Genomic DNA, 9,330 nt, shown 5'->3' on the forward strand with positions numbered 1-9,330 from the left:
TCAGGTTCAGATCTTTGCATCCAGCCAAAGATCTATATGATCTTGAATCTCCTTCTCAACTTCCCACTAAGTGATCATCCAGTCAAGCCTTAAATACCTCTTCCTCCAGCAAGAGGACCCAGGAGTCTAGGTCACATAGAGCCCTAAAGACAGGGCTAGAATTCAAGCATGAGTCCTTTCGTTGGAGGGAAAAGAGGAGAGCGATAGACATTTAACCCCCATAAAGTGCTGAGTGCAAGTTATGCCATCCAACCCTCACAATCCTTCCCATTTTACAGATGAAGAGGGTTGGGCTCAGAGAGGTCAACTGACTTGCTGAGATCACAGATCTGAGAAACTGAGTTTTGAAATCACATCTGCCTTATTCTGAGGCCCCACTGTGGCAGAGGCGCTAGCTGGACATCAATACCTGTTCTCCGATCTCCTTCATGGAAATAGAACTCCACGCACACACCTAGTTTTTAGCTAGGCGCAAATATGGCCATCCAGAATAAAGACTACATTTCCCAGATTTCCTTGCAGCTAAGCCACACGACTAAGTTCTGGGCAACGGGATGGAGTAAAATGATGCACGTTGCTTCCCAGCTGAATCTCTAAATGGAGATGGCATGCCCTTCCCCTCCTCTCCCTTCCTTACTCCATCTTGTTGCATGGGATAGGATGTGGTGTGAAATAGCTTGGGCCATGATGGCAAAATCCCAGGGATAAGAGCATTGACCATAAGCTATATATGGTGAAAAGGCTTTTTCCTCTAACAAAATTTGTGCATGTGTTCATTCATTCATCACACCAACACTCTGTGCCAGACCCTTTGTTAGACACTAGAGTTATAGATTAGTCAGTTCTCACACTGCTATGAAGAAAATACCTGACACTGGGTAAATTATAAACAAAAGAGGTGTAATTGGCTCACAGTACTGCAGGTTCTATAGGAAGCATGGCTGGGAAGGCCTCAGGAAACTTACAATCATGGCAGAAGGTGAAGAAGAGGCAGGCATGTCTTCACATGGCCAGAGCAGAAGGAAGAGGCATGGGATGGAGGTGCTACACACTTTTAAACAACTAGATGTTGTGAGAACCCACTCACTATCACAAGAATAGCACCAAAGGTGGAAATCTGCCCCTATTGTCCAATCACCTCCCACCAGGCACCCCCTGCAACACGGGGATTACAATTTGACTTGAGATTAAGGCAGGGACACAAATCCAAACCACATTAGGTTATAAAAATAAATCAGTCACCTTGGCCTTGGGTTTTCTGTGTCTTGTAGTACTTGCCCCCCAGGATTGTGACTGTCTGTGTCTGTCTTTCCACTGGGTTGTGAGGACTGAATCTTAATAATCCCTATGTCCTCAGCAGCTAACTCCAGCAAAGAATTGGCTATAAAAAGGCAACCAAGTGGAAATTTGAAGGGTGGGAAGGACTTAGGTAGAGGAAGAAGGAGGTTCAGGACCCATCTGTGTCAGAAGTAACAGAAATTCACCTTGAACCAGTGTAGGCAAAAAGTGGGGCATCTATGAACTCTCATAATCAACCTCTGGGAACAGCTGGCCTCAAGGACAACTGGACCTCCAGCAAGACTCTGGCTCCCTGTCCCTCATACCTTCTGAGTGTCTGTTTATTTCTCCAGGTTGACTTGCTCTAAGAGGCTCCTCAGCATGCTTAGTTTAAAAAAACAATCTCAGGGAAGGATTAGGACTGCTCTAGCTTGTATCAGGCATCCTTCCCCAGGGAGGATGAGGTACAATGAATACCATCCCCAACTAGAACCACAGGGTTGAGTGAGGATAGGAGTTCCCCCAAAAAAGAAAGGATGCTATTTCCCAAAGGGAAGGATGCTAGACAGACAAATCACAAATATCAGGTATTTTCAGCTGCAAGTAGCAGAACATATGGCTAAAATGTGGCTTATACAAGAAGCCTGGAGGTAGGCAACTTCAAGATTGGTAAACTCTGCCACTCAGAGACTCCATCAAGCCAGGAACTCCTATCTCTCTGCTTCACCATCCTCCGCATTTGGCTTCCTGCAGACCTGACCACTCATGGTTGTAGGTTACCAAGACCATTTCAGGATCACGTCATCGCCCAACTGTGTTCAAGACAGGAAAAAGGGGAGGTGATTACCTCATCACATCTGTTTCTTTAAGAGGGAGGAAAACTCTCTGGAAAGCCCTCAGAAGGCAATTATGTCTCATTATCCAGAAGTAGGTCATATGCTCATCCCAAACCCATCTCGGGTACAAATGGGAGTACCATGACTGGTTTAAACTAGACAGGATTCACCCTTTGGGACTGGGCCCAACTTCCCTGAGTATGTGCTACTCAATACCCACACTCAATAGCAACTCTCATAGCAAAGAAGGCTGGGAAGATGGCAACTGGGTGGGTAGGCAGACTCAATGTCTGCGTTTCCCTGCTTCCTTACAAACAGAACCACAATTCTATTGGAGGCTGTAATATGCCCTGCTAAAATATATTCTCCAGTCTCCCTTGCAGCTAAGACCATCATGTGACATCATTCTGACCAATGAGATGCTAGAGGAAGGGTCATTTAAGGGCACTGACCCAGTTAGCAATCATCAGTTTGTCCTTTGTCCTTCTCCCTTTTTCTACCTGGGTGCAAGTGAGATGCTGGAGGTGTGGGGGTGTGGATCTTATGCTGGCCAGGCTGGGTCCTTGATGAGACCATGGAGACCCATGCCTGGCAGTCCTGAATTACTTCTTGTTACATGAGAAAAACAGACACTTTGCATTGTTTACGCCACTATTTTTCCAATCTGTTACTTGCAACTGATCCAATTGCTGATTCCTGGGTGTCCACCATCAGCCACTTTAAACAGCAAGAGCAGCCCAAGAAAGGGTATAGCTGGTACCTAGGCTAAGTCTTGGAACTGACAAGAGCTGAGTCTGGGAGAAGTAGAGTGTGACCCTCCGCACCTCAGTCATTCACTCACACACTTATTCACGAAGTATTGACTGGGCACCAACTCTTGGTTAGGTCCTGTGTGGTACATGGGATGCAAAGATGAAGAGGGCAAGGCCCTTGCTCTCCAGGAGCTCACAAAGGGAGACAGAGAATGAAACTCAAGTATAAAATGGTGAAGAAGGGCAGTGACAGAAACATGCACCAGATGAGACAGGAACACAAAGGACTCTTCTGGCTGCAAGAGAAGAGATCTCAAAGTATACAAGCTTAGGCCAAAACTTTACGGGCTCATAGAACCAAAAGGAGGGAGGGAGGAGCAGAGGGAGGATGTGAGCAGAGAGAATTCGTGAACAAAGGCAGGGAGGTGAGAAACAGCCTGGTGTGTGTGGAGAGCCATGAGAGTTGGTGTGGTGGAGGTGTAAAGCACAGGGGATGGAGCAGCAGGAAGGAGGGAGCCTGGGGGCCACACCATGGGGAGGCTTAAATGCCAGAACAGGGCAGGTGAATGTCACCCTTAGGCAATGGGAAGTCATGGAAGGAGAGAAGAAGTTACCGGACAGAGGAATGCAGTGGTGAGATTTGGGTTTTGGCAGGGTCATGTTGACTGTGGTACAGAGGATAAATTAGAGAGGGGCAAGATTGCAGCCAGGGAGTCCTACTAGGAGATTGTTGCGCTCATGCAGATAGGATTGTGGTGTTGTGCACATGGAGGGTACCGTGAACATGACCAGAAAGGCTGTATCAGGAAACAGGAGTTGAAATTGGCCCGCTTTTGGTTGACTGGAAGTGGGTGATGGTAGTGGGAAGTGTGAAGGACGACTCCCTGGTTTCTGATGGAGGCAACTGGTGGGGGGTGAGGGGTGGCGCCATTTACTGAGATGGGGAATGCAGGAAGAACAGATTGGAGGGAGATGATCAATTCAGTTTGGGACACACTAAGTTTGAAGGACTTGTGGAGCATTCAGGTGGACGTGGCCAGGAGGCAGTGGAATATTTGGGTCCAGAGCTCCAAAGAGAGGTCTAATATAGAAAGAGAAATACAGGAGGCATCAGAATTTAGAAGGATATTGACGATGGAAACCATGGGAGTGGAGGAGACTCCCAAGGGAAAGTACCTAAGGCAGCAATCCTCAACAAGATATGCATGGAGTGGCACAGCTCCCTGGGACAGTGTCCAGGATCACCAGAGAGACTTTTCCAAAAATGCATACCCTACCCTCAATTCCAGTAAATACCCCAGGGAATGTGACTCAAGGGAACACTGTTACCAATGAGAAGGTGACCTCAGGTAGAAAGAAATTTGAAAGCATTAGTGAGAAGAAAAGGGGGTCAAGATAGGCACAGAGAGCAAAGAAGGAAGAGTCCAAGAAGAAGGCCGAAAAGGAGGAGAGGTTTGAGGAGATGTAGGAAAGTGAGGTTCCCTTGGTGTTGGGATAGAGCAGTGATTCTCTAGTGTGCACCAGGGGTGCTGATGAGAAATACACATTCCTGCTTTTCACCATTCTGGAGCAGTAGGGCCCTAGAATCTATATGGTAAAGAGTTCTCCAGGTACCACCGATGGGGTAGAGAAGTTCATTTAGATGGGCATGGTCAACAGGCTCATGCCAGCAGTGGGGGCTGGGTCCAGTAAGCTAAAGACTGAAGGATCTATTGGATTCCGCTCTTCAGGAGGTCACTGGTAACCATGGAGGAGGAAATTTCAGTGGTGTCGTGGGAGTGGAAGCCAGATTGCAGTGGGCTGAAGAGTGAGTGGGGAGTGAGAAAAAGAAGACAGCAACTGTGGACCCCTTTTGGGAGAAATTTGGATGAGAGGCGTAGGCAAGAGCATCCTCCCCCTCAAAGGCTACCTTCCCTCTCCTGGAGAAAGTTGGCAAAGAGGATTAAGGAAATCTGGAGGCTGAGTCAGACATTCCACGGACCATCAGAACGCACCAGGGAGGCATCTTGAGAACCAGCAAGGAACTAGCACCAACTGGTTCTGAAGCTGCCAAGTTTCAGAACCAAACCCCCTGTGCCTGCCCCCTGTCTACCCACTCAAAATCCAATTCACCGTCTCCACCACCAGAGTGATCTTTCCATAGCACAAACGTGACCACGTTTTGAAACCCTCCAACAGCTACTGTGCCCATTCTTACCTCGCCCCAGGGAGCACTCAAGTCCCTGAACCTGGCATTCAAAACCCTTCTGACTACTTCCCTATTTCCCTTAGCATCTTCACCCCCATCACCTCCCACTTACACCTACATTCACCCTCCACCCAGACCTCATGGAGCCGCCCGTAGTTCCCCAGTGAAACATGCTGTCCCATCCTCAATTAGCCCCCCGGGGTCATCTTGGACTCAGCCAACTCAAGTACCAAACTCTGAGAGTTAGTTACTCCCTCCTTGGGAGAGCCAGAATCTTGCCCACACCTCTACCATAGCATCAGTAGAATGAGTTATTCTATATCTATTTGTTCACATGGCTGTCTGTCCACTGGACTGTGCCTTCCATGGGATCAAGGTCCTCATCTTACTCCTTTCTGAATCATTAGCACTTGCTAGGGCTGAACTCCCAGTAGATGCTGTAACCACCCGATGGGTTCGCCTTGCCCACTGCCTAGACAGAGTCGATGTATCAAGACAGGGGAATTGCAATGGAGAAAGGTAATTCAAACAGAGCAAGCTGTGCAGGAGACGGGAGTTTTATTGTTACTCAAATTACTCAAACAGAGGAATGCAGTGGTGAGATTTGGGTTTTGGCAGGGTCATGTTGACTATGGTACAGAGGATAAATTAGAGAGGGGCAAGACTGCAGTCAGGGAGTCCCACTAGGAGACTGCACTCATGTAGATGGGACTGTGGTGGTGTGCACATGGAGGGTGCAATGAACATGGCCAGAAAGGCTGTATCAGGAAATAGCGAGGAGTTGAAATTGGCATGCTTGTGATTGGAAGTGGGTGATGGTAATGGGAAGGGTGAAGGACGACTCCCTGGTTTTTGACGGAGGCAACTGGGTGGGGGATGGCGCCATTTACTGGAATGGGGAATGCAGGAAGAGCAGATTGGAGGGAGATGATCAGTTCAGTTTGGGACACACTGAGTTTGAAGGGCTTGTGGAACATTCTGGTGGACATGGCTAGGAGGCAGTTGAATACGCTTCCCAAGCATTCAGGGATCGGAGGTTTTAAAGATAATTTTGTGATAATTTTGTGATAAAAGATAATTTTTAAAGATAATTTTGTGGCTTGACAAGTGAGGAATGCTGATTGATCAGGTAGAAGATGGAATCCCGCGGGGGTTGAAGTGAGGTTTTCTTGCTGTCTTCTGTTCCTGGGAGGGATCACAGAACTGTTTGAGCCAAATTACTGGTCTGGGTAGTGTCAGCTGATCCATCGAGTGCAGGGTCTGCAAAATATCTCAAACACTGATCTTACGTTTTACAATAGAGATGTTATCCCCAGGAGCAATTTGGGAATGTTCAGACTCTTGCAGTCAAAGGCTGCTCTGTGACCCCTAAACCATAATTTCTAATTTTGTAGCTAATTTGTTAGTCCTACAAAGGCAGACTGGCCCCAAGGCAGGAAGAGAGTCTTTTTGGGAAAGGGCTATTGTCCATTTTGTTTCAGAGTAAAACTATAAACTAAATTCCTTCCCAAGGTTCGTTTGGCCTATGCCTAGGAAGGAACGAGGACAGCTTAAAGGCTAGAAAGGCAAGATGGAGTGGTTTAGGTCTGATCTCTTTCACTGTTATAATTTCCTCAGTTATAATTTTGGCAAAGACGGTTTCAACGCCAGTAAATGTGGCAGTGGGGTTTTACCCCAAGTACTCATCACAATAATAAAAGTTTAAACTATGAAGTACCCAACTGACCCTTTGATCTACCAATCAAATAATAGAATCCACCAGTTCTTCCCCTTTCCCTTTTTCCTTCTCCGTACTTTCAGATTAATTTTCCCTCCCAAGGGGAAGAAAAGGCAGGCTCCGGACAGCTGTGTCTCAAATTAGATGGTACAAATGTCTCCTAGTGACTAGGGCTAGGTGACCATACAAGGGTGTGGCACAGAGGAAGGAGCCCCTGGGTTCCTTCTGCAGAGAGATTACCTCCATCCTTTACCAAGTTACTTAACCTCTCTGAACTTTAGTTCAGATGGGATGACAAATATTATTACCTAAAAGTACTGTAGTGAGAATCGAGTGAGACATTAATTGTAAAGCCCTACATAAATGCTAGTTATTATTAGGCTTTCCAGATCCCAATAAAGTGGTGGCTAAGTGTCATGACACCAACAAGTTGCATTTGTTATTTCAAATGACTAAAGAAACTCCCAAGGGAGTACCGCTTTTCGAAGTTTGTTTCCCTAGAAAAAGAACTTCAATGTGCCCCCTGCTCCTTGGGCACGCTTAAGACAACTATAAGTGAAGTCCCGCCTCCCTGGCCTTTCCGTGCAAACGCCTGACTTGTAAGGCCCTTTCACACTGATTGATACTTTTATTCACCAATAATAAGTGAAATTCCCGTCAACGTCCGGTGAGGGGGCAGGACTTCCTTGCTGGTTGCTAAGACACTCTTGTTCCGCTCCTTGACAACCCTGGCGGGGGTGCGCTGGCTGCGGCCCTGGCTCCGGCCCCCGCGGGAGCAGGTGAGGCCCCGGGGCGCGGCGGGCAGCCAGGCGGGGAGGGCCCGCCCGGAGGGAGGGCGGGAGGCAACGCAGGGCGGAAGAGGCCTCGCCCGCCGCCGAGGCCTCACCTCAGTCTCCTGCCTGCTGTTCCCCAACCCCAGGTCTTCTCACCCTCACCCCCACTTCGGGACCTGCGAGCTCTGTCGTGACAGGTTTGCCATGGCGACTCTGCCGGCTGCTCTTCCCCACCCACCCGAGGCCTGTCCAGCTTCGTGCTCCCGCGTCCTCCTTTAGCCAACTTCCCCCAGCACCTTGATCCCCCGACCTTTCGCGGAGTAATCCCCTCTCCCGCGGGGCCGCCATCACCTCGGTCAGACCGCTCTTGGCTTGGAGAGTTGGCGACGATGTACTGGGATTCCGGGCTGGTCATTTCCCCTCTTTGGGCCTCAGTTTCCCCATCTGTAAACGAGAAGTTGGGTTGAGTGATCTCTAAGGCCTCTTCCACTCTGACGTTCTGGGATGTCGTTGTTCTTTGACCCAACTTTAGGCTTCCTAGAGGATGTGCTCCCCAGTGGGAGGTATCGTGTGTTGTGAAAATAACTTGGCAAACCTAATTTGGATTCCCAGTCTCAAGACCTACCCTACCTGCGCTCTTAATCTGTGCATATGTAAAATCAGTAGACGACGGTGCATCTCCTTTGGGAATTCTGAGGCTAATATGAAGTACAGAGTCCAGCCCAGTATATATTCAATATTTGTTAGTTTCCTTCCTTTGTCTCTTCACCACATTTTCCCTCTCTGGGAAATGTTATCAACGCGATCGGCATGAACTGTCATTTCTCCGGCTGGCCCTCTCTGATCTTCCTCCTGGCCTTCCATGGTTAGAGTTACTTAGGGGGTGGGGAGTGGGACAGATGGAGATTGAAATACAGTCATGTACCATATAACAACGTTTTGGTCAAGATGGACCGCAGATACCACGGTGGTGCCCTAAGGTTATAATGGAGCTGAAAAATTTCTGTCACCTAGTTACATAGCCATCGTAATGTCAAAGCAAAATGCATGACTCACGTATGTGGTGATGCTGGTGTAAGCAAACCTACAGTGCTGCCAGTCATATAAAATATAACACATACAATTGTGTACAGAACGTAATACTTGATAATAGTAATAAATGACTGTTACTGGTTTATGTGTTTACTATCCTACACTTTTTATTGTTATTTTACAGTGTACACGCCTCCTACTTATAAAAAATAAAATTTAACTGTAAACAGTCTTAGATAGGTCCTTCAGGAGGTATTCAAGAAGTCTTTATTATCATAGGAGATGGCAGCTCCATGCGTGTTATTGCCCTGAAGACAGTCCAGCAGGACAAGATGTGGTAGTGGAAGATAGTGACACTGAGGATCCTGACCCTGTGTAGGCTTAGGCTAATGTATCTGTGTCTGAGTTTTAACAAAAAAGTTTAAAATGTTAAAGAAAAAAAAAAAAAGGCCAGGCGCAGTGGCTCACGTCTATAATCCCAGCACTTCAGGAGGCCGACACGGGCAGATCAGGAGTTTGAGACCAGCCTGGCCAACATGGTGAAACCCCGTCTCTACTAAAAATACAAAAAATTAGCCAGATGTGGTAGCAGGCGCCTGTAATCCCAGCTACTTGGGAGGCTGAGGCAGAAGAGTCGCTTGAACCTGGGAGGTGGAGGTTGCTGTGCGTGTAAATAGCACCATTGCACTCAAGCCTGGGCAACAAGAGAGAAACTTTGTCTCAAAAAAAATATATATATATATATATTTTTTTT

The 9,330-nt window shown here is 47.6% G+C and overlaps 1 protein-coding gene across 2 annotated transcripts in view; it reads left to right on the forward strand.

The window, feature by feature from the left end:
• Window positions 1–7,444: 7,444 nt before the first annotated feature.
• Window positions 7,445–9,330, forward strand: part of DNAL4 (dynein, axonemal, light chain 4) — an 18,509-nt gene continuing 16,623 nt past the window's right edge. The window contains exon 1 of one of the 2 annotated variants that reach the window (XM_011978850.1): window positions 7,445–7,550. The gene's annotated coding sequence lies outside the window, so the exon portion shown is untranslated. The remainder of the gene's footprint in view (window positions 7,551–9,330) is intronic. The other variant, XM_011978849.1, reaches the window with a different exon arrangement.

The sequence above is a fragment of the Mandrillus leucophaeus genome, unplaced genomic scaffold (assembly GCF_000951045.1).
Source record: "Mandrillus leucophaeus isolate KB7577 unplaced genomic scaffold, Mleu.le_1.0 Scaffold2, whole genome shotgun sequence".
In the NCBI taxonomy this organism is placed as follows: domain Eukaryota; kingdom Metazoa; phylum Chordata; class Mammalia; order Primates; family Cercopithecidae; genus Mandrillus; species Mandrillus leucophaeus.